This window comes from Felis catus, chromosome C1 (assembly GCF_018350175.1).
Source record: "Felis catus isolate Fca126 chromosome C1, F.catus_Fca126_mat1.0, whole genome shotgun sequence".
In the NCBI taxonomy this organism is placed as follows: Eukaryota; Metazoa; Chordata; class Mammalia; order Carnivora; family Felidae; genus Felis; species Felis catus.
The window spans coordinates 116,217,078-116,241,404 of NC_058375.1; positions in this window are offsets into that span (position 1 = coordinate 116,217,078).

A 24,327-nucleotide genomic window follows, 5' to 3' on the forward strand; every position below is an offset into this window, starting at 1 on the left:
AAATGGCACCTAACATTTTGTGAGTGGAACTGCATCCATTTGTTTTGAATTCAACTCTTGATGGACATCTCGGGGCAAATTGCACCAAAATGATGAATTCCAAGTGGGGACTCTAGATATTGAAGTCAGAGAATGAAGAAGAGCCAGTTAGTATCTTGGCTCGTGATCATGGCTCCCAAAGGATACGGTCAGAGACATGTGGATGAACCCTGGCTCTAAGTATAGAGATAGTTGTAGAAGATCCAGCTTGGGAATTCACAGCCAGCTGCCTTCAAATTTTCATGAAGTTCCCATCTGCACCCATGACAGCTGACCCACAACTACCTGACAACTTCCACTGACCATGAGTGTCCCACCCTGGCTAAGAAGCCCCGTGTGGAAGGGGCAAGATATGTCTCATATCCAGACTGTGCCATGGAAACAGATCCCCAAGCAGGGTCTCAGAAGAGAAGGATACCCATCACCTGAGGTGGAAGCCATGTTGGGTGGGGATGATCAGAGGCCACCACTGGGCACTATTTGTTGTCTTCTCCTTATCCACCCCCCTGGGGAAATATTGTGCATTGGAACCATCACTTGAGATTGAAATACTTTTCTAGCAGATGTCATAAGACATCATAAGATAAGATGTCATAAGATGGAAAAATGTATTTACTAGGATTTCAGAAAATTGTATGAAAGGCAAAATAGACTGGCTTGATTGATCCCTGAAAAAATTTTCCAGAAAAAGTGGGGAAAGAGTGAGGGAAATAGATTCTATCTCCCAAGTGACTGCTCAGGGCAGGGAAGGTCACTGGCTGGGATCCAGGTAAAGGAAGTGAGAGGACCATGAGCCGTCAAATAGAGAACACTCAGGAGGCTGGCTATATTCAGTGGTGGCCCTCCGCCATAACACCACAACATCCCTCACAAAGTCACTCAGCACACGATGCTCGGCTGGAGTAGATTTTCTCTTTTTATGGCAATCCCATAAATAGCACACCTCTGAGCCCAGGTTGTCATGGGAGTGTCACTGAAGTGACAGGAACACCAACGGAAGTAAAAAACAAAACAAAATACAGAATGTGGGAGGGTCCAGTTCTTCCACCAGCCCATGAACTTGGAGGGTTGAGCCAGGCTTTCCAAATTTCCAAGCGCCAAGTATAGGGTTGGGCGGCGGGCTGTACCCCAGTTTCTAAACATCGTACATCCTCTGTGACACCTGGCCATAGAGTGGTTAACACGATATATAGCGTTGCCCGGTGGAGGACAGCTGAGAGAGCGCTGAGCTAGAAGAAAGGGATAGCACACACTGGATCCACCAAGGCTGAGAGTTTATCAAGACACCGGTTGTATGGGATTTTGATGTGTGTTGATGTGTGTGTTGAAGAACAAGAGAGATTGTTTTTTTTATTCCTTAGCACAAACTTGTATTTAACATCTTGTTAAATATATTCCAACGGAATGACTTTTCTATGTAGTCCCAGATATTTACTTTTTATTGGGGTATAATTCACACACACGGAAGGGTATGTGTGTTCAATGAGTTTTGACAATCATGTAGCTACACATGGCCATCATCCCAATCGTGATTTAAAAAGAAAATATTTCGCAAACCTCAGAAAGTTCCCTCCTGCCAAACCCCAGACCAAAGCCAAACAACCACAGCTCTGACTTCTATCACTGTGGATTAGTTTTGTCTGTTCTTGAACTTCACGTGTACCTTTCTGTATAGGATTTCTTTTGCTGGGCGCAATGTTTCTGAGATTTGATCCACTGGGCACTCATGGAGTGTATTAGTCATAGTATTAACGACTTGGAAGGAAATTCAGGAAAATGTTAAGGGAGTTTAATAAAGTGGTTATACAGCTTGTGTGCAGAGAATAAGGAATACCCAGTCACCCCGGCATGAGTAACCCCCGGAGCACCACCTGAGGGGACAGGGGAGGAATGGTCACCTGACCCAGAGAACAAAAGAGAGCAACATTAGGTGGGGTGGCCTTCAGTCAGGGGCACAGCCAGCCTGGGCAACCAAGCAGGGAAGAAGCCAGGAGTAAAAACCTATCTCTCCCTCTCCTCCTGATGTGCACCACTGAGCCAGCACAACTGTAACTGAGACAGTGGGAGAGCCTGGAAACTTCCTCCAAGGAGGCCAACCCAATGAGAGATCTCGAGGGGGAAACAGATTCCTCCTAAGTCTTACCTAAATAGATAAGGGACTTAGCACATAGCAGTACTTTCAGGAAAAATCCAGAAAACGAATAAAGGCATAGAGGTGGGTTGATGTGTGCTATGCCGGAGGGGCAGAAAGATAGGGTCTGACTGCAGAGAGGACATGGTTAAGGAAGTTCTAGCAGGTAGCTTTACCCCATTCTCCCTTTCTTGCCTTCTTCCCTTCCTTCCACCCTTCCTGCCTCCCTTCCTTCCTCCCTCCCTCCTTTACTTCTTCCTTCCTTCCTTCCTTCTTCCTTCCTTCTTCTTCCTTCCTTCCTTCCTTCCTTCCTTCCTTCCTTCTTCCTTCTTTCCTTCCTTCCTTCCTTCCTTCCTTCCTTCCTTCCTTCCTTCTTCCTTCCTTCTTCCTTCCTTCTTCCTTCCTCCTTCCTTCCTTCCTTCCTTCCTTCCTTCCTTCCTTCCTCCTTCCTTCCTTCCTCCTTCCTTCCTTCCTTCCTTCCTTCTTCCTTCCTTCTTCCTTCCTTCCTTCCTTCTTCCTTCCTCCTTCCTTCCTTCCTCCTTCCTTCCTTCCTTCTTCCTTCTTTCCTTCCTTCTTCCTTCCTTCCTTCTTCCTTCCTTCTTCCTTCCTTCCTTCCTTCCTCCTTCCTTCCTTCCTTCCTTCCTTCCTTCCTTCCTTCCTTCTTCCTTCCTTCTTCCTTCCTTCTCCTTCCTTCCTCCCTTCTTCCTTCCTTCCTTCCTTCCTTCCTTCCTTCCTTCCTTCCAAAAGAACTGTACATATTATGGACAATAATTGTGTATTTACTACAGTGTACCAGACACTCTTTTTGGAACTTATATATTTATGTCATTTAATATTCCCCAAACATCTATCTTGGAAGAATGGCTATCCTTTTTTTTTTTTCAAGTTTATTTATTTATTTTTAAGAGAGAGAGAGACAGAATCCCAAGCAGGCTGCACGCTGTCAGTGCAAAGCCCGACATGGGGCTCAAACCCACGAACCGTAAGATCATGATCTGAGCTGAAGGTGAACGCTTAACCAGCTGAGCCATCAGGGGCCCCAAGAATGGCTATCCTTATTCTACAGACTGAAAAAAAAATAGGTTCACAAAGTTTGCCTATGAGGCTACAAGGTAAATGAGTTACAGTCCAACAGGTTTAGCAGCCCATGGACAAAAATAGCCATAACACCCAGCAGCCTGTGAGAAATGACACACCCAGGGAACACATACAGAGTGACCAGGAAAGGTGCTGGGCAGACGGGGTGCCCCAGGTGACCTCTGAAGGAGGGGAGCAGAGAGGGCATTCCAGGCTTCCAGCTTGTGAAGGGCAGCAGGAAAGGCACAGGGGAGACAGGTGAGCTGTGAGTTTGGGGAGTAGAATCCATTCCCTCCGATGTAGTAAAGTCATGTGAGATAAATAAGATCCACAGATCTGCTGTACCACATAGTGTGTCTAGTTCATAGAATATTGTACACTTACCAATTGGCTAAGACAGTAGATCTCTTGAATGTTCTTATAATTAAAAGTGGGGAGGGACGGGATGGGGAGCTGTGAGACTAAGACAAAGATAGCAAACGCTGAAATTCTGAGTTTCGTTTCCTAGATATTAAGAAAACAGTAAGAATTTTGATCAAGGGATTTACAGAATCCCACGAGATCTTCAGGAAAAATTGTCCATGTCAGGGGGCAACACGGATGACCCACAACAAAGACAGGTGGGCAGTTATTTTGGGAATCTAGGAGAGAGGTTCTGACCATAGCGTGGCCACAATAATGAAAAGAGACAGGCCTGAGACGGATTGTGAGAAAAACATCCACAGGACTCGGCAACTGGGTAGACGAGAACAATGAGTCGTGAGAAAACCACGGGTGGCTTCAAGTTGGGGGCGGTGAGCTCAGGGAGGAGGGAAGGGCTCGTACAGCAAGGTGTGAAGGGCAGAGCCAACCGTAAGGGGAGCAGAGACACCAATCTGATTGGAACACAGAGCAGAGAGGCACCTGTGGGGTACTCAGGGAGAGAGAGAGCTCTCCAGAAGACCACAACGAGGGAGGGGGAAGGAGACCAGTGGAGCACCCCTCCTCAGGAGGCTGCTGGTCAGGCTGGGAGGGGTGGACATTGCTAAGGGGGAAAGGGGGAGTAAACTCTCGAGGCCCCCCTGCACTTAGCTGTTCAGCCACCATGGTGCACAGATCTCAGGGTTTAGCACTGCTCACATCCCCGGCTGGCTGGGGTTCTTTGGCCAGAGGACATTCAGAAGTACAATAATACTCCGCAAACCCCAGATGGCCCGCATGCTTTCCTTAAGTCACAAGTTGCCGATGGCCCTCTATTTCTGGACCCTTGTTTATTTGTTTAAATCGAACCACGAGGAACTGTGCTTCTGGGAAACACTACACCAAACACTCATTAAATATGCAGCCGTGAGGTTTGTCTTTACGGTTTTCTTAAGGGTAACAATTAACCTTTAAAAAGTCTGACCTTTCCAAAAAGGTAGATGTGTTGGTGGGAGCTCTCCGAGGTGCTGGGTAAATGTTTTGGAGAAGCGCAGGCTTCACAGGGAACGTGGGCTTTGAGCTGCAATGGTTTCCTTACACTGTGAGTCTTTGAAAGGACTCTCCTAGTTGATATTTTTAATTTGTGAAATGAAGCCATCAAGTGGAGTCATGGGGTTGAGCCTCTGGCAGAGCGAGAATATCACCTCCCAGAGGAAGGGGGCGAAGGCTTTGATTAGGTTTTTTGCTTCTTGCAAACTCACCAGGGGGCACATGCCCAATGGCAGAGACTGATTTGAGATCATCCTATTTGCAATCGCCACCTCCAGGCTCAGCCAGTGTCAACCCAGATGGGTGGGAATCCAGCCCAGCAGCCTGCTAGGGGCCCACCTGCCCCTGTCACCAGCCTCTTCCCTGCTCCATTCATGCAATCACCTCTGAGGTGATCTTTCCACTTGGAAAACTCATTCTGTGATTCACTGATTAAAATCCCTGAGGACATCGTGTTTCTCCAGGATACAGTGCAGACCTCGTGACCTTGCCTCTATTCACTCCTCTAGCCGTACTGGCCCCTCTGAAACCCTGCTCCTCCCTTGCACACTCAGGCACACGTGCGCGTGCACACACACCGTTCTTATGCCCAGCTGAAGTCCCGCGGCTCCCTAAATACCTCCACACGTGGGCGCTTTGCACGCTCCGTTTCCCAAAACCCTCCAGTTCCTGGTAGGCAAATGCCTGCTTTTCCTTTGAACTCATTTCAAATGTTACCTCCTCTGGAGAGCCTGCCCTGAGCTACTTCCATGGAGCTGGGCGGCCTTTGCCTACCCATAGCATTCTACAGGTGCCTGTTTCATAGCAGGGGTTGGCTCTGTCCTATCTGTCATGGAAACCGGTGCTGGCTCCCGCAGAACCACGCACAGAGGGGAGCCCTAAGTAATGTTGATGCAATCCATACAAGAATAATTCGCTGAGGACACCTTCTCTCCTCCAAGAGTGATACCTGAAGAGCACACAGACACACAGTGTTCCCAGACCTTTTCTGGAAAATGCAAATGCTTCTAGCATCCATAAGATTCCAACAAACAAAGACAGCGCGTGCAAAGGGCTTAACTGAAGAAAGCCAGAGGGAAGGACAATTTGCAGAAATGTAGGCAGCATTAAGGGGACCAGAGGAGGATGGAGAAGCACTCGGGCCTGAAGGGACAAAGGGAGAGAACAGAGTCCCTGAGCCCAAGGGTACACTTGGCAGGTGCTGTCTCTGCAGTGATGCTTCTCAGGCTGTGGTGCCCAGGCCAGCAGCATCAGCACCAGCTGGAAACACGTGAGCCAGGCAAACCCTCAGTCTCCGTTGCAGATCCCCGCCATCAACATGTCTAGGGGTGCGGGTCTGTGATCCGTGGTGGAACAGCCCTCCAGCTGATCCTGGTACGCACCGAAGCTTGGCTCTAGAGTCCAGCCCAGTGGTTGGCAAACTGCGGCCAGTGGGCCAAACCTGGCCGGCCGCCTGCTTTGTGATAGCTCATGAGCTAAGAACGATTTTACATTTTCGAATGGTCACATTTAAAATCGTTATGTAAGTACCTAAATCACATCCTTAATTTTGTCTCTTGGGCCGCAAAGCTTAAAATATTTACCATCTGGCACTCTATAGAAAGCGTTTGCCAGCCCCTGCTCTGGGAGAGCACAGGGAGGGAGCGGGGCAAAGAGCCACCCTGCCCTCTGTCCCCCATCCCAGGCCCCTGTGGGCCAAACGTGCGGGAAGCCAGAGAGCCAGGGAAGAAAGAGCCCGCAGAGCTGAGCTCCTGGGACACAGTGGAGGGCAGACAGAGCCCAGCCGTTTGTGCAGAGGACGCGGAGAGGGTGGCAAACGGAAAACAGGCAGCATGTGGCACACCTATGCTACATTTTTAGACTTTACGAACACCATCTTTTCTTACAACAATATATATCCTCGAAGAGCGGCAGGAAGGGCATGGAGGAGAAAGCCTGTCACAGAGCAGGGGCCGGAGAAAAGGCATCCTCGCTGACAGGGTTTGAGGCCCAAGAGGCCAGGGTTTTGTTCCTGCCTCCTCCGCTGACAAGCTGAGCCATCTTAGATGAGTGACTTGCCCTTTCTGCGCCTCGAATGACTCATCTGTGAAACGGAGGAAAAGACTAGCACCTACTTCACAGAGGTGTGGCGCAGGTGGAGTGAAACAAGACACACGAAGTAATGTGTACAACCCTAGGGGCTGTATCACACGGGACAAGCTGTCCCTCAGTTAGCAGTGGCCAAGTGCATCTGACGCCAGGCTGCATGCTAGGAGGTAGCGACAGAGACATGGGTAAGACAGAACCCCCCTCCTAAGGAAGTCACAGTCTGGTGGGGGAGAGAAAAGGACAGACAGCGAGGACTCCAAAGGCAGAAACCGGGCAACTCCTCTGCAAGGCAGGGGCTGGGGTGGGTTCTGAGAAGAAGGGCCATGCAGACTCAGTGTAGACGTGTGGCTGAGGGGCGGGACCTTCCAGGAAGATGGACCAGCACCTTTACGAGGCACCTTCAGGAAACTGGGAGCCGCTCTGCCTAACAGCACCTCGGGCTCCCCTTACAGGGGCCGCCAATGAGGCCAGAGAGACAGGGACGGATTACAGGGGAACCCCTATGCTGTGCTGAGAAGTTTAAGTCTAGCAAAACGGGAGCTACTTCTAGAGGGAAGAAGAACATCACCGACAACCCTCAACATGGAGCGTGAGGAGAGGAACGAGAGTCCTTGTCGGCCAGAGCACCAATTATACACCCAGACTGAAGCTCCCTGGCGCCCCAGACAGGCAGGGACACACCTGATTGAACACCCCAGGGACACAGATGAGCACGCCTTGTTAGACGAGGCCATGGGGCCTGCAGAGAGGGCTGGCAGCACAGGTCCGTGGTTGGAAAAGGACTGTGTGGGCAGCAGACCCTCATTTGCCAGTGGCTAGTAAAGCTCTCCCAAGACGTATGTTGGACAAAACCCCGCCCCCCACCAGCCCAGACATGCAAGCAAACAGATGAAAAGGATTCATTACCTCGCAAGGCTAGTGAAGATCGCCTTCTCTTATCAGATAATGAGAATGCTCTTCGGGAGCTGGGCATAAAAGCGAATCTATTACAAACACTGATCCCAGGCATGATGGGAAATGCAGCATCATTACAAACTGCCTGTGTTCTTTCCAAGAAAAAAAAAGGAAAAAAAAAAAACCTCCATAAATTCTAGACCCCATTAGAAATGCAAAGGTAACAAAGTCATAGAGGGAGAAGAAGGGAAGAAAAATCTCAATTCTAGAAAGATGGCTAACAGTGAGGAGACATTAATATTGATTTCTGCTTTAACAGCAGCAAGGATAATCCAGCTGAACGGGCAACTCAATTAACACCCCAAATGTTAACCTGAGCCCAACGTTGGCTGTGCTGAACATGTTGAAATTCTGCTCAAACCCATTTAAAATAATTTCTTCTCTTCCCGTTTTGCGATGAGTTAACAGACTCCATTGAATGAATTATTCGATCTCCACAACCCACCCGTGGGTGAGTGGGTTACAAGGTACTATTAAGTACCTCAGGTCCACTAATGGAAGAATCAAAGCATGGAGGGGGGCCCAGCAAGGGGGGCAGAGAGGAGAAAACATGCACGTGGATGCCCACCCCGTCCACACATGACACGTCCCCGGCGACAACCGAGCAGGGCCAGCACAGGAGTGGTTCCACTGATGAGCAGGGTGGTGTTTGCTCGGGCTTCAGTATAGATCAGCACGTTCTGTGATGAGCAAGGAAGCACCCAGAAGACAAGAACCAGATTTCACACTTCGTGACAGCCAGTGTCATTATGAAAGGAACGTAGGGAGACGAGGCTATAAAAGGAAGAGCCATCATTAGGTGTTCCCCTCCCCCACCTCCAGCTCCAGCTCGACTCAATGGCCAAGTCTTGTGAATGCTGCCTCTTGTCTACCTTGTGGGTTCCACCTGTGCCCCTACTGATGCTTTCCTAGTTCAGGCTTCCATGCTGTCTCCCATGGATCTTCTGGAAAGCCTCCTTATCCATCAGCTGGGGACAAGTCCTGTGCCACTCTCAGCCACCACCCCTGGAGAACTGCCCCCAGAACAGTATCCCCAAGGCACACTGAGGATCCAAGCTCTCGCTTAACATTCCCCGGTTGTCTCCACTGCCCGCTGTGTAATCCTAAAGGACAAGCTCTGCCCTCCAATCTCTTCTGCCACTCTTGTCTGCACCCCCCCCCCAGCCTTCCCACAGATCATCTTATAACCCTGGCCAATTTTAGTTCCCAGGGCACACACGTGGGGGCTTCTCACTGCTCCACGCCTGGATTCGCGCTGTCCACTCAGCCTGCAGTGCCCTCCTTCTGCTCATCCGCCTGGCAAGGTCCTGTCTACCTGTAGGAGTCAGGGAAGCCTCGCTGCTGTGACCAACCCCAAACCTCAGTGCCTTAGTTCACCATTCAAGGCAGGTGACCAGGGAGGGGAGGGGGTCATTCCGGGATAAGGCTCCTCCCACCCAGCAGCTTGACATTCCCAGGTCCCAAAGCATTCTATTTGTGTCTTGCAGCCAGCCAGCAGGCAAAAAGGAAGATACCCTTGGAGGACCAGGAGGGAGGGTTCAGGGGCCAGGCCCACAGGGAGGGGAGACGGGGGTACCTCGTTTCTGCCCACAGACCACTGGCTAGGAAACGGAGCGGATCTGAAAGAGTGAGCGCTGGAGAACAATCAGCCTGTGTCTCTGTGGCAACATCTCCGGGCCAGGCCGGATGCCATCCCTCCCCCTGACCCCCCGGGGGTGCTCAGGTTTCCTCTCACTGTCCCCAGACATCAGGAACTGGAAAAACTGACTGAGCCTTCGCCTCTGTCCCCACAGCCCTGCCACCAAAATGAGCCACGGTGCGTGTTTGCCGAATGCGTGTTTGGCTTTAAGGTAGCGCAGCACAGGCTTCTGCACACGAGGATGGGGGAAGGAAAAAAGAACTTTTCAAGTACCCCCGACAAAGAGAAGGCATGAATGAGCCAAGCGAAGGAGGAAGAGAGCATTTGATCACTTGAGAAATTGACAGTTTATCCACTTCATTTGTATGCCAGGCACTAGGCTAAGTTTCTTCTACCTGTTGTTTCTTTTTTTTAAAAAATATTTATTTATTTATTTATTGGGGGGGGGGGGCAGAGAGAGAGGAAGAAAGAGAATCCCAAGCAGGCTCTATGCTCAAAGCCCGATACGGGGGGCTCGAACTCATGAACCGTGAGATGGTGACCTGAGCTAAAACCAAGCGTCTCACACTTAACCGAGGGAGCCTCCCAGGTGCCCCTACCTGTTGTTTCTTTTAATGCTCAGCTGTAATCCTATGACATAGGTGTTATTAACGTTGTTGCTTTCAGAGATGCAGGAGCTTGGATTCAGAGGTGACGTTCTAGATCATTCTCTCAGACAGCGAGGCAATCAGGGTTCGAACACGAGCCTCCCACACCCCCACGGTACACAGGATGACAGAGGGCGTGAGTAGAAACAGGACGTTTCTCTAAAATGGGGCGTGGATTAAGGCAGGCATGGGTCAATCGGGACGCCCCAGAGTCTGGAAGCAGCACAGACAGGTTTCCCTGAGTTCTCTGTGATTCCAGGACAAGACCCCTCCTCCAGGCACCTGCAAACCTGGCCCTCTCTTCTCTCACGAGAACCGAGCAGATCTAGGGTACCACTCTATCTTCTTCCTATGGAGCACACTTCTTCAGCCATTCTGCCCCATAATCCTGCAGGACGGAATCCGTGAGGACGGCTCCATTCATCCGAGAAAAGCACAGGGGAAACACTGGCATTCAGAGCTGCGTGTTTCATTTTTAAATTAGAAACACTTACGTGTTAATTCATATTCTCACCATTTTTGTTATTCCTTTTGAGCACTCAAATTATTGGTCCCCAGCTTTTATAAGGCCCCTGATCTCAAGCTCTAAGGGCCTAAAATCGTCATGCAGACTAAATTAATAGCAGTTTTATTGGCTCATTATTTTTGACATCTGGTTGGAAGTGCAAAGCAATAACTATTAGGTAATAATCACAGTAGGCTCTGATTAGAAACTAATAACATTAGCAATAAACTGTATTCTATGGTTGCCATGAAGCCTGATCAAAAGGGAGAGACAGAGGGCTGTTCCACATGGAGAAGAGGAAGCAGGGGGCAGAACGCACCTCCTGATTCCCGCCCGATTGGACCACCCACGTATTTGTAACTTAGATCACCAAAAGGAAGATCCGATTGTGTAACAGGGAAGAAAAATGATGGCAGACAGTAACGGCATTGCTTGCATGAAAAAAACAGCACAAGAAATAGTCTGTCTTTCTCACATTTCCAAATCCTGCATGAATACTTCCAATATTTTCCTCTCAACATTTCCCTTCCCTCTACAACAAACGCGCGTAACATAAAGCCTGCTCTTGCCTTGGTGTTGCTGATATTTGCTGAGCCCTGACTGTGGCCCGGACCCTCTTTCGAGCACGTGACACACCTTGTGGGCAACCCTCACACCAAGCTTGTAAGGTTGACCCTGTCATTAGTCTCAGCTCGGGAGCCTGAGGCATGGAGGGAGAAGGTCACCTGTCCCCGGTCACACACAGCCGTGGACCCCACAGCACTGAGGCGGAGGCTTGAACCCCGGCAGTAACGCCCACACTCTTTAAACCCTACGCCACACTGCTCTGCCCCACGTTCTGTTTAAATAAGGGTTTATCCAGCACCTACGGTTCGCCAAGCACTCTTCTATGAGCTGTAGAAGGAGGGCACGATGCGAAGGACGCAGGCAGGTGAGGTCCTGGGCGCTGACCACTCGCCTGGATTATTGCAATAGCTTCCTGACTTCTGGCTTGTCCCTGCAAAGCAGGCAGAGGTGCTCAAATGTCGCCTCACAGCGAGACTGCCTCTGAACAACCCTATTAAATGGTAACCCCCTTCCCCGGTGGTACTTCCGTCCCCTTTCTTGCTGGTTTTCTCCATGGCAGTTTCCACCCTCTGGCAAATGGTACGTGTTCGTTAGCTGCCTAGTCGGTAAACTTCAGGGGAGTCCAATTGTCTCCCTTCCCGCCGGAGTCTAAGTCTCGTAAAAAAACAGCGAAGTGTCCATTTTGTCCATTACTATATTCCTAGCACGTAAAATGGCGTCTGGAACCTAGTAGGCGCACAGCTCATATCTGTTGATTGAGTCAACATCCTGCCTTCAGGGATCTTACCTGTTTAGAAAACAAACCATATTCTCCCCCCTGCCTCCACCCTGCAAACACGTAAGCCACCCCCACACGTAAGCCACCCCCACAGGACGTCTAAGGGGTAGTACCTGGAGAAGATGCAAACCGGAAACCATGGGGGTCAGTGGGGCCCAAAGGCGAGCTGGTCTCCACCAGCCCCCAGCAGCAGGACCAGAGACTCTGAAGTCCCCAAACAGGCCATAGGTGGCCTGTGTCACAGGCTGTCCATGCTCAGGCAAGAGTCACGCGCAGGGCCCAGCCTGTCCTCCCTCAGAAACGCGGTCAGGACTCCCTGCACCCTGACAACCTGGAAGCTGGAGGGCCTCAGACTTTGAGTTGTAGTTTTGTTAAAGCAGTAGCTCTTTGTAAAACCTTAATGAATGAAGGCAGATCGACCAAAAAGAAATCCTCTCGGAGGACTGATAGTCTATAGCTAGTCCCACCAAGGGGCCTTGCCCGCTACCCTCCTCCAGAGCACCCGGCCTGCCCCCCTTCCAGAGCCATAAGCAGAGGGAGCCCCGTTACAGTGCCTGGGCCTCTGGACGGAGGCTGGAAAGACAGCGGAAACAGAACAAGGCCTTCACGACCGGAAAGCGCTGGGCTCGAATTCTGCCCTCACGCCCAGCCTGGGTGACTGAGGACAGATCACTACATCCACCTGTCTGTGAGTCCCAGTGCCCCAGCTGTAAGACGAGGGACCACATCATTCCCAAAATGTGGCTGTGAGTGTCGGAGCCCAGAATCCAGGGGAGAAGGCCTGGCACAGAGCCTGGCACGTAAGAAGTGCACAGCAGTTACCTTTCTTCCACCATCACAGAGGGACACCCTGAGAAAAATGTTGAAGGCGAGGAAGGGGTGCCGATGTCCACCCAGAGGTACATCGGTGGATATCAAGAACCTGTCATCACGGGTGCCAGGCTCTGAGACAGTGGCGGTCAGTCGGCTTTCTGTCAGTAGGATCTCAGCGGTCAGCGGTTTATTAATTCCTGTTGGTGAGAGTCCCGGGGACCCCACCCCTCCTCGGTACATGTGTCCCCCTGAGCTACGAAGGAGCTAAAACTCCTGCATAAGTAGAGTCAAAGCATTGCTGCCTGCTGGAAGAGGTCGAGAAAACAATGACTCTAAGACACTGACGTCGCGGCATGAACCCCATCTCCCAACCTATCGTCACTCCCCGTTGTCCACAGGATTCAGAGAAACCTCTGGATACAGCTCTGCCTGCTCTTTAAAATCTGGCCCGGAAAAAAAAAAAAAAATCTGGCCCCGATGTCTGTTTCCGGACTCGACTCTCACAAGCTTTCCTGACACGGTGACAACCACTCCTAGGTCACACGCCCTGCTGTCATCCCCCAAGCCCGCCGTGACCCTCCACAGCTCCTTGCTTACAGCCTGGTGGCTCCTCTTCCTGAAACACCTTCCTTCTGCTGGCCTGTCTTGTGGAGTTGAGCGTAGGTCCCCGCCCCAAATCTCAGAGTCCCTTGCAGGCCGGGCATGCCTCTGGCTGGGGACAAGCAAAAGGAGGGAAGGGAGAAGGCGACTCATTTTCGGAACACTCGCCATGCGTTCCAAGCTCCGTGCTGAGTGATTCACATAGATATGCCTCTCTCACTTTGATCTTCAGAACAACCCTGGGAACGATATATTCTCTCAATCATGTAGGACAGAGACCTCAGACGTAAGAAGTGGGTGCAATGTGTTGTCCAAAGTCACGCTGTTAGAGAGCTTAACAGGGACATGTGACCCCAAAGCCATGGCACTTACCTGGCCATTACATCACCCCCACCAGTCACTGGGTTAAGCGTTTCAAATGTCTGAGATGGAGGTGCCTGGATGGCCCAGTCAGTTAAGCGTCCGGCTCTTGGTTTCGGCTCAGGCCATGATCTCGCGGCTTCGTGGGTTCAAGCCCAGCTGAAAGAGCAGAGCCTGCTTGGAATTCTCTCTCTCTCTCTCTCTCTCTCTCTCTCTCTGTGCCTCCCCCACCCACCCTGTCTCTGTCCCTCTCAAAATAAATAAAAATTAAAGACAAAAACTTAAAAACAAATGTCCGCGATGGGCAATTGCCGCTGGTGGGCTCAAGGCCACCTCTGGCTCTGGGCCCTGGCGTCCACACTCACTTCCCCAAATCTGCCCAGAATCCACCCACAGGAGTAACTCAGTACATCCTGGCTTTTCCTTCCCTTGGCCGCTGATGCCCACCTGTCCTGAGGACACTGGACTTTAATCGAGTCCTTTAGCTCACAAGAGGGCTGATCCAGGACCTTCCATTGCCAAGAGCATCTGCCCGTGGTTCTTAGGTGAGAGCAAAAAGGAGGGAAAGTAGCCCAGTGGACACCTGAAGCCATGAACAGTACCAAACCCTCTGTATGCTGTGATTTTTCCCACACATACCTACCTAGGATAAAGCCTAATGCATGAATTAGGCACAGAGATCAACACAATAACTAGTAATAAAATATAACAATGGCAACAATACACTATAATAAAAGTCATGTGAATGTGGTCTCTCTGTGTCCCTCACAATATCATATTGTCCTGTACTCACCCTTCTTCTCGTGATGACGTGAGATGATAAAATGTCTACGTGATGAGGTGAAGTGAGGTGAATGACGAAGGCACCGTGACCTAACGTTAGGCTGCTACTGACCTGTTTGACAATGTATCGCAAAGAGGTTCGTCTGCTTCTAGAAGGCAGTTGACCGCGGGTCACTGAAGGCTACTGTTGACCTTCTGACTACATCACAGGGCGGATGGTTTGCTCCTGGACGGCAGTTGAGCACGGGTAACTGGGACCATGAAAAGCAAAACCACAGATGACGGGGGTGGGTAACTTCCGGTGAACACAGAAGTTACCAAGGCTCAATTACATAGCAATGGCGAGCAGGGGAGTACGTGGAAAACAGCAGGCACAGTTCTGTGCCGCCATTCTGGGCCTCCTTCATGGGCCCTCTACTCCCCACAGTTCTGTCCTGCCCCTTCTGGACTCTTCACTCCGGGTCTTCTCCATGCTTACTCTCTGCTCACAGGGCTTCTGGCTCCTACACTTCCAGTCCCTTCGCTCCAAACCTGGGATTCTCCCAGCTACCGGGTATCTTCTCCCAGATGGGCCAGAGGCACCTACAACCCAACAAATCCCAAAGCCATCTTGATAGTCCTTCTTCCCCCCACCCCCAACAAATACTTTCCTGCTTCCTTTCTTTTACATGGTGATACCCACCACGCTACCCAAATCATAAACCCAGGAGTCATCCCTGACCCCCTTGCCTCCCTCCTCACCCAAATGCAATCAGCTATTGTTTTGCTGTTTAATTTACCTATTTTCAGTCATCTCCCCTCTATGCCAGGACCACCCCTGGGACTTGGGATGGCCTCCTGTTTCATCACCTCGATTTATGAGTCACCCTGATGTGAGCCACCTTTCTGGAACGCAAATATGATTTCAGACACCCCTCCGCAAACTCACCAGCATCTCTCCACATCTTGCAGCGTAAAGGCTCAAACTCCTTAGTTGTGACCACATCCTGCCCATCTAGCCTGTTCTCTGTGACTCCCTCTGCCATACGGCACGATCCCCAGCCCCCAAGCCCCAAGCTGCTTCATGCTTTGCGTCATTGCACACATCACTTTCTCTGCCTCAGATGCCTCTCTCGCCCCACCCCTGCCCTGCATTTGTCCAACTCCTACTCATTCTTCAAAACTCAGCTTAAGGGTGGCCCCTTCCGGAAAGCCTTGAATGGTTATTTCCCATAACCGTGGGCTCCCTTCTGTCACAGAACACATTGCACCTTCTGGTCATCTCCCTACACACCTACACACACACACACACACACACACACACACACACACACACAAAATACATGGGCTCCATTTGGTTCATATTTGTATTCCTGCTGATTATCACAGTTCCTGGCTCAGGGCCAATTAATACATGTTTGCTGAGTGCATGAAAGAATGAGTGAATGAGTAAATAAATGAATGAATCCCGGGAGCATCTAAACACTCTCCTGAGGTCAATATTCCTGAAAGAAATGTGCAAACAGCAATCTTGCGAGTTTCCTCTTCATACTCACAGCTGCCAGAATTTTCAGGCACTTTCTTGCTTCTCCAACTAAGCAAGTTAAATCAGGCCGCTGGCGTGCTGACCCTGGCAGGTTGGAGGAGAGGAGAGGAGTCTTTCTAAATGGTGCATTTTTCCTCTCTTGGATTTCTCAACTGCAAAAACTTAATTCAAAAGTTCAGAGGAACCTGGGGAGAACTCCACGCAAAGCACCGGGTGCAGGAAGTGGGCTCCCTCATCCTGAGTTGTGAGATGAGTTTTGTCACCACTTCAGCTCAGATTTGATGGGCATAGAATCCCCTCATGCTTTTTCCGAAAGTTTCTGGGAATTGCCCCCAGACTTTCTGATTCAGCGGGTCTGGGGAGGGGCCCAGAAAACCCATTTTTAACGAGCAAGTGCCGCCAGTCGTTCTGAGGCAGGTGGTCTGTGAATCACACTTTTCAAACATTGCTTTAGGTGTTTAGAAAACAATCCTCCCTGTTCCGAAGCCAAATGTAATTTGCTATGATTTTCAGAGGTCTGCTCTGGGACGGAGTGCTTGCAAGATCAAATATATTTGATATTCCATTCAGGGCTAATGGGAGCAATCACTTCTCCTCAGCTTGGAGAGCCCATTAGGAGAGCAGATGAGCTAAGTATTTAGAAGATCGAGATGCGTGTGGAATATCATTTACGACTCCTCCCGGCAGGGTTACTAAAAACAATTCCACTGCAGAGATTGTGTGTGTGTGTGTGTGTGTGAGCGCATGCCTGAGCACTTGCATGCACACACACACACGTTTGCCAGGTGGACTCACTGATTTCACCCCACCTTCTACAAACTCAAAGATCCTCGTCTTGTCTATTTCACCTTTTAGGGGAAAAGGTAGCACAACAATGAAATCTAGAAATTCTGCGTGAGCTTAGTTTCCTCTCCCTCCTACCGTGTTTATCTGTTTTTAGTGATGACAGAGTGATCAGTGTGTCCAGATATGGACTTGAGCTTGGAATCCCGAAGACTCTTCCACAGGTGGTCCATGACTGCAAAGACCAGATCTTTTATTTGCAAGCATCCAAATTCCTTTCCAACCCCAGTCTAAAAGATTATGTGCACCAACATCAACCTACGTGTAGATTATTTGCAGCAATAATAATAACACAACATATATGCTTACCACCGTGCTTAACTAAAGATCTCTGACCCATCAGCACGGTGGATGCTGGGGCTCACTTCTGAAGTCAGAAGAAATTAAAGGTGAGGGAACTTTGAGCCAGGGAAAAGAGCTAACGTAAAGCACCAGAATTTTCTGTTTCATTCTACAGTGAGAAGAATCTTTACTCATCTATCTTGTACATCATGGCAAAATTATTCCTCTCTGGATCTGAGGCCCTCTTACTACCTTCAACAAGAAAACAGTTTTGTTTTGGCTCGGGGTTTTGTTTGGCTGGTCGGCTGGGTTTGTTTTAGGGTTTGTAGTCCTACTAGAAAAACAAATTGGCATAAATAAAACCACGAAACCATCATGCAGTCAGAACTTTCTGAGAAAATCAATTGTATTCCCAATAAGAGTGGCATCGCATATGTAGAGATTTCCACTTCAGGCTCCAACATAAGTCTTCCTTCAGGCCTGTGAACGTCAGTTTTCCACAGCGAAGCAACAGTCATGGCAACCGTAGTAAGAGTACCAACACCATGTTTGAGACCTCTCCACACACCAGGCTCCATTTTCAGGCGTTCGCTCATAACGACCATTTGCACCTTACCGTAGCCCTACGCATTGTACATATCCAGACTCTGAAGCCAGGGTGACCACCGGGTTTGACCTGGTTCATGGGGCTAGTAAACAGAAGGAGGACCCGAGCAGGCGGCTCCTCTTTGTTCATAGCCCTGACTCCCCACCCACCACCTCTGCGTGACTGAAGAACATGACTGTGTTGTGTGGGGTGAGGTGGGGGTGGGGATCATCATGCCATCAGCCCTAGACTTTCATCAACTTTCTCAGAATGAAGCAAGTTCAAGCTATGAGGCCCGGGCCCAGCTTCTTACTAAATCACACAGTGGATTGAATCCAAAGAGAGGCATGTAAATAGTTTCCCTATAAGTAAAGATAAGAACAGGAGTCCTGTCTCCCCTCAGAAGGCCGGTATAGAGTCAAAAGAACAGAAAATTGTGATCGACACGTCGAAGATCTAGTTTTTCTAAATCACTGTCTTTACCACCTCAAATGCTTCTTGAAAGTATACCTTTTTGGTCCCAACAATGTAGATACATAGTGACCAGTTTAAAGGAAAGAGGAAGGGAAGGGAGGAGGGAGGAACTGAGGGAGAGAGGGAGGAAAGAAAGAGATGCTAAGAGAACAAAACCCCGTGGTGGAGAAATGGCAGGACTGAGATTAGATCGTGATTCCTTGTACTCTAAAACCCAATATGAGGAGAAATCACTTCATATGCCTTTTAATTTAGTTTCATGATAGGTTTTGAAATTTGATTTCATTTCTCTGAACACTTCAGAGGAATCTTACCCTTGGGAGTGTATTACTCATGTCATGGGCGTGTTGGAGGAAAATGGGGGTTGTGATAATCACCTCACAAGAGATACACTCAATGTAGCAGAAAGATTGTGGGTAGTTAAATGAAGTTGCTCCATGAAGACCTAACTGACAAAAATGCCTGCCAAGTGAGAAAAAGTGGTGTTCTTTGGTTAAGGGCAAAGCCTTCCTGACTTCCTGCTCTTTGTCAGCTTTGCAGTTTCTGTGGGAGGGATAATGCCACCCCCTCCAGAGCCAGAGTCTGTTGGGAGGCCACCCACGGCTCCCATGGGCCCATGAATGACTACTATTGGGATGACTCTTGTCCTCGTCAGTTTTCTTGGTTGCGCCCTGATCTCAGAGTGATAAAGTGTTCTCTGGAAGTAATCTCTCCCACCATATTTCTGAGAGAAGAAAGACATCTCAGAGGAATCACTTTTTCTTTTGGCCAAAATCCATATGATTCTGTTATGTGGCCATTTCATAACATGATTAAACTTAATCGTTTCACCTGACGAAGGAGGAGGGTCACCAAGATGGCGGCCTCCTCTTCTCCTATCCCCCAGTAAAGCCTCCAGCTCATAGAAGAAGCAATCGAAGTGAACTAGGGGAACCACCTGGCAGGCCAACAAAAGCCTCGGAGAAAACAACCATTCATCCCCTCAGGAACAGCCCACCCCCACCACGATGAAGTACAGGGATTGTAGGTTCAGTTGTCTACTGAGGCCATGCAGGTGACAAACTGGGGAGATCTGGATGAATGAGGCCCTGTGGGCAGTGTTCAGAGCAGGGACTTGGTATGCTCTCTCCACATGCAGCCTGAGTGTTGCCAAACTCAGATTTTTTTTTTTCCCCAGAAGAAAGCAAGAGATTGGGATTTGCGATGAAATATCCCAATTTTCGAATTTGGTAACTATTTTAGTTTAATATAGTTTGTGGGCCAGTGAAACCCTTTCTTGATCAAATACATGGTAGGACCTCCCGTGGGCATCTGCTGAACAGCAAAGACGTTCAGTCCAGCAGGTGATTCATCATGACACACAGGCATAGACTGGAATCAAGGACGTAACAGTATTTGTGTGCCCTTAATATTTGAAACCCTCAATTTAATGAAATCATCTTAGATGTCTTAAATGCATGCAGCTACTAGAAAAAGAATAATACTCTTCTTTCTTCTCTGCAGAACGGTGGTAGCAGTGGGGATGGGGGCTTGGCAATACCCTCTCTGAGCCTCAGTTTACCCAGCAGTGGAACAACAGAAAGGACAATAATGCTTACAGGTTGTTGTCAGGATTAAAATGTAATAACAGAAAAAACTTGGGCAGAGTAGAAGCCACACGGCCGGCACTCCATAAATCTTAGCTCCCAGCTAAATAGCTGTGTGACCTTAAGCACGACACTTCACTTTTCTGGACTTTGAATGCGCAAATCCTGGGTTTGGACCATGTTGTCTATGTGGTTTCTCATTCTGGGAGCCCCTGGTGATGGCCTCCTAGACCCTGGTGCACTGTCCTTTGGACATCTTGCTCTCTCTATACTTGCTAGGATGGCTTTACTAAGACACTTAGCTCAGCACTGAGATCCAGCAAAAGAGTCATTACTGACTGAACTGTGTTTGAAAAGACAATATAAAAGATCTCCAGATCTCCCACAATGCTATATAAAGGGCAAAAGGTTGTCATTTCAATTTTGACATAATTATAACATTTAAGGTTAAATGCGCACCGCTCGATAATCCTTCCTGAATAATTGCAGCGCTCGTAGCCGAACTGGAGGCTGATAATTGACTTGCCTGGAGGTTGCTAGGGGAGCACTACTGGTGCAGGATCAGCGAGGAGAATCCAACAATAAGACGGAGAAGAGACAGTCACATCTCTCAGTGGATAACCCAGTTAACTACACCAGGGAGCCCGGGGTGCCACGTGTGGTACAGCTCCCTCCTCCCATCCATTACGCCATCGTTATACTTAATCGTCACCATGTCTCCCCAGATACCAGCGTTTGCTGCAAAACAACACAAACTCTTGGTGTATCATCGGTGTAACGGTATTATTTCTCCCTCAATGGTGGGAGGTCAGTGTCCTGCCGGTTTGGCTGGGATTGCTGCATATACCTCTCGTCCTCCGGAGGCACAGTCTTTCCATGATGATGGCACAGAGCGTAAGGACAGGCAGAAACACGGGGCCTCTTAGGGCCTCAGCTCAGAATTGGGATACTGGACACTTCTACCCACCTTCTATGTGTGGAAGGGAGTCACAGAGCCAAGCTCAAGGTCAGTGGGGAGGGAAGGGATAGACTCCTCCCATGGTGGACAGTGGAGAGAGTACTTGTTGAGCAATAATCTAATCTACTAGACCACTCAAGACTGTGTCCTTTGAGAACAGGGACCATTCTTATTTCTCTGCCTGCACGTTACCCAGCAAAGCCCTAGAAAAGCTGACTCTCATTCATTCAGTGAAATCCAGTCCAGTGAAACCCAGTGGTGGGGCACTCAGGCCGAAAACAGTGATAAAATGGAAGTCCACGTAGGCAAATCCACAGCAGAGAAGTCTGTTAGAAATGGGTGCTGGCTGGGGCACCTGGGTGGCGCAGTCGGTTAAGCGTCCGACTTCAGCCAGGTCACGATCTCGCGGTCCGTGAGTTCGAGCCCCGCGTCGGGCTCTGGGCTGATGGCTCAGAGCCTGGAGCCTGTTTCCGATTCTGTGTCTCCCTCTCTCTCTGCCCCTCCCCCGTTCATGCTCTGTCTCTCTCTGTCCCAAAAATAAATAAACGTTGAAAAAAAAAATTAAAAAAAAGAAAGAGGGCCCAACCGTACCCCTGACTTACACCTTGCATCTCATAGCACAGCCATTTGATGGAATTGAAAAGGAGCTACCAGAGTGGTGGTGCTTTTCCCCAGGAACATTAGCCGTATCATCAGGAATAATGGCCAAGTCACAAGGTCAGTGGTTTCTGACACTTACCTATTAGATTTCTACGCCTCCTTTATCCTAAGACGCATAATCCATGCTGCCAAACACAGAGCTGGACATCTGACTCCTCTCCTTTCGAAAGCTGTGCTCATTTGAGGCATTCTTACCAGGCACTCTGCACCGGCATGGGTTACAGAGAATGTTGATGATCCATTTCTCAGGAAAGTGCTGAAAAGGACAGGGGCACATCTGTCTGGGATTTTTGCAGGCCAACAGGTCTGTCGACAGCCACAAGAAGGGATGGGCTGACCCAAAAAGGCCCCCACCGCTAGCAGTCACTGACTGAAGGGCGAGCTTACAGAGAGGGGCTTGCAAAGCTTCGTTTCAAACGTGACTATGAAGCAGGGAACTGCTCTGTAACCACAAGCTGCTGGAAGGGGGTTTTTTCGGTCTTCCTTTCATACCTAGGTTTTTTATGCACATCAGGTGATGTGCAGACAAGGTCAAGGAACTTCCTTAAACCTCTTCTGCCTGCATCTATTACAGTTCATTCAGTCAGCCGAAGTATCTTTCCAGGACGGCAATCAAATTAAATAACCTAAGTAGCCATGAATCACTTCTATAACTTGCACCAATTATAACCATCCACAAGTCTCCTTGAAATGGCTACAGAATAAATCCTTCTCTTTAAGTTGGGAAAGCCGGCATCTCCACTTAGGAGATCCATGAAATGATGCTTCACTCCTGCTGGTTACATTATTTTTTTGAAAGGCTTCCTCTCTCTTAGGGTCCAGGCAGACTGTGGCATGTCTGTTTGGCTGAGGATCACTTTGTCACCTTGAAGAGTCCGTGGAAAGGAGTTCCGTGTGCAAAGGTTGCAAATTTTAGGTGCCCTCTCCTCAAGCTTAAGCCACAGGATCTTGACTTAGCACTGAAAGTCTTAACTGTAGCCTGGTATATTCAGGGAGAAGGAAGAGGGAACTATAACTTACTGCAGACCTACAATGAAGGAGGCACATTTGGTAGATGCTTTTGTAGGTAATTTTTCCAAAAGAGAGTTAACTTCTGAAAGAAGTTTAATAGCTGACACAAGATCATGAATGCCTGGAATTCTTAGGCAGCAGCCACATCAAGAACTTTGCATAGGCTATCTCATTTAACTCTTATATAAACACTAATCGATAATTCCTTCACTCATTCCCATTCCTGTTTTCACAAAAGACCTTGAGGCTTAGAGAGAGTAAGTGACTTGCCCACGTACACGGAAAGGCTGGATTCCAATGGAGAAGTCTGATGATATGACCCGCTGGGTCCCCACACAACCAGTTAAAGGAAGAGCTCAGTTCCTGGCATGTGTGTCTAATCCTACAGTCACCTTGTTCCCACTGCATCGCGCTACGTCTCAGAATGAAGATGACACAATCATCTGGAAATGAGATTAGCATACTTGGCCATGCACATTCCAGATACTGGATCTCAAAGCATTGACTGGACCTGCAGAGCACAGGGAGCCCTCCCTCCTAGCCCTTCTCTTCCCACACCACCGGCAGCCCCATTCCCGCTCAGAAAGAGAGTGCTCACGTCGGGCTGGAAGGAATCCAAAAGAGGGGCATGAGCCATCTGGACTCACATAGCAGTCCAGGAGCCTGACCATTCATGCAATCCTTCGTCTTAGCTTAGAATAGGCCATGATTCTTTAGCCGGGCTGGGAATCAGAATCACCAGTACAAACTGTTTAAAATATACACCCCAAGGCTTCACCCCACACACCACCCAGTCAGTAATTCCACCACTGGCCACCAGCCTCTGTCTTCTCCTACAGTCTCCCCAGGGCTTCGGGTGATCTTTCTTCTATATACTTATGCATAATTTTAATCTTTTGCACTGAAAACAAAATCAGCTACTCTTTCTGTAACACGATAAATAACGTGGTGTGTGTGTGTGTGCGGGCGTGTGTGTGTGTGTGTGTAGATTCAACATCTTGAATGCTCGATGCTGTTACATCTATTCTAGGATCTTACTGCTCGAAATTCTCACCCATTCCTTCTTAAGCCTCTTAATGAAAATCAAAACATTACTATCTTCCCTGACAAGAGAGACCAAAGACAGAGAAAAGACACTAAAAGTGAATGAGGATCGGGTTTAGGGGTGCCTGGGTGGCTCAGTCGGTGGAGGCTCCGACTCTTGGTTTTGGCTCAGGTCATCAGCTCACAATTCGTGGTCCAAGCCCCGCATCAGGCTCTGTGCTCACAGCGCGGAGCCTGCTTGGGATTCTCTCTCTCCCTCTCCCTCTGACCCTCCCCTGTTCATGCTTTCTCTCTCTCTCAAAATAAATAAACTTAAATTAAAAAAAAAAAAGAGAATGAAGATGAGGTTTCAAATACAGGAAATAGCACAGGTTTTAGGGTCAGAAAGCCCCGGGTTTGAATCCTGACTCTGGCAGTTCTTGCTAGCTCGGTGCTCTTAGACAAGTAGTTCCGTGTCTCCAAGCTCCTCTTGAGCTTATCTGATCCCATCTCCTTTTACACCGAGAGTTTGCAAGGCAAGGTGTTCCTCCCGCAGCTGGAATACGGCCAAGTAGCAACTCAATGACACAATTTTATCTCCCTTCTCCTTTTTGAACCGCCTCAAGAGAAGACTGTGAACCACGCGCCAGGTAATTTTTGTAGGGGGAGGGAGGAACAGCATCCAAAATCGGAAGGAGCTTGTTTAACTTTCCAAAGGAAAAAGCATTGTGATCTTTTCGCGTTTTTGTGGCGCCTGCAGAAGCCGATCGTATCAAACGGAGAGTATAATGGCATCGGAGAAAGGCAAAGAGAAGCGGTCGGATGCTTCCATCTCCTCCACGTGGATTAACAGTGGGAATTTGTCTGTTAATGTCATCTCGTCATATCATGACAAAAGGGGGACATCCAGGGAGCTCCTGTTGGAGACAGATTCGGAGGAAATCACTCT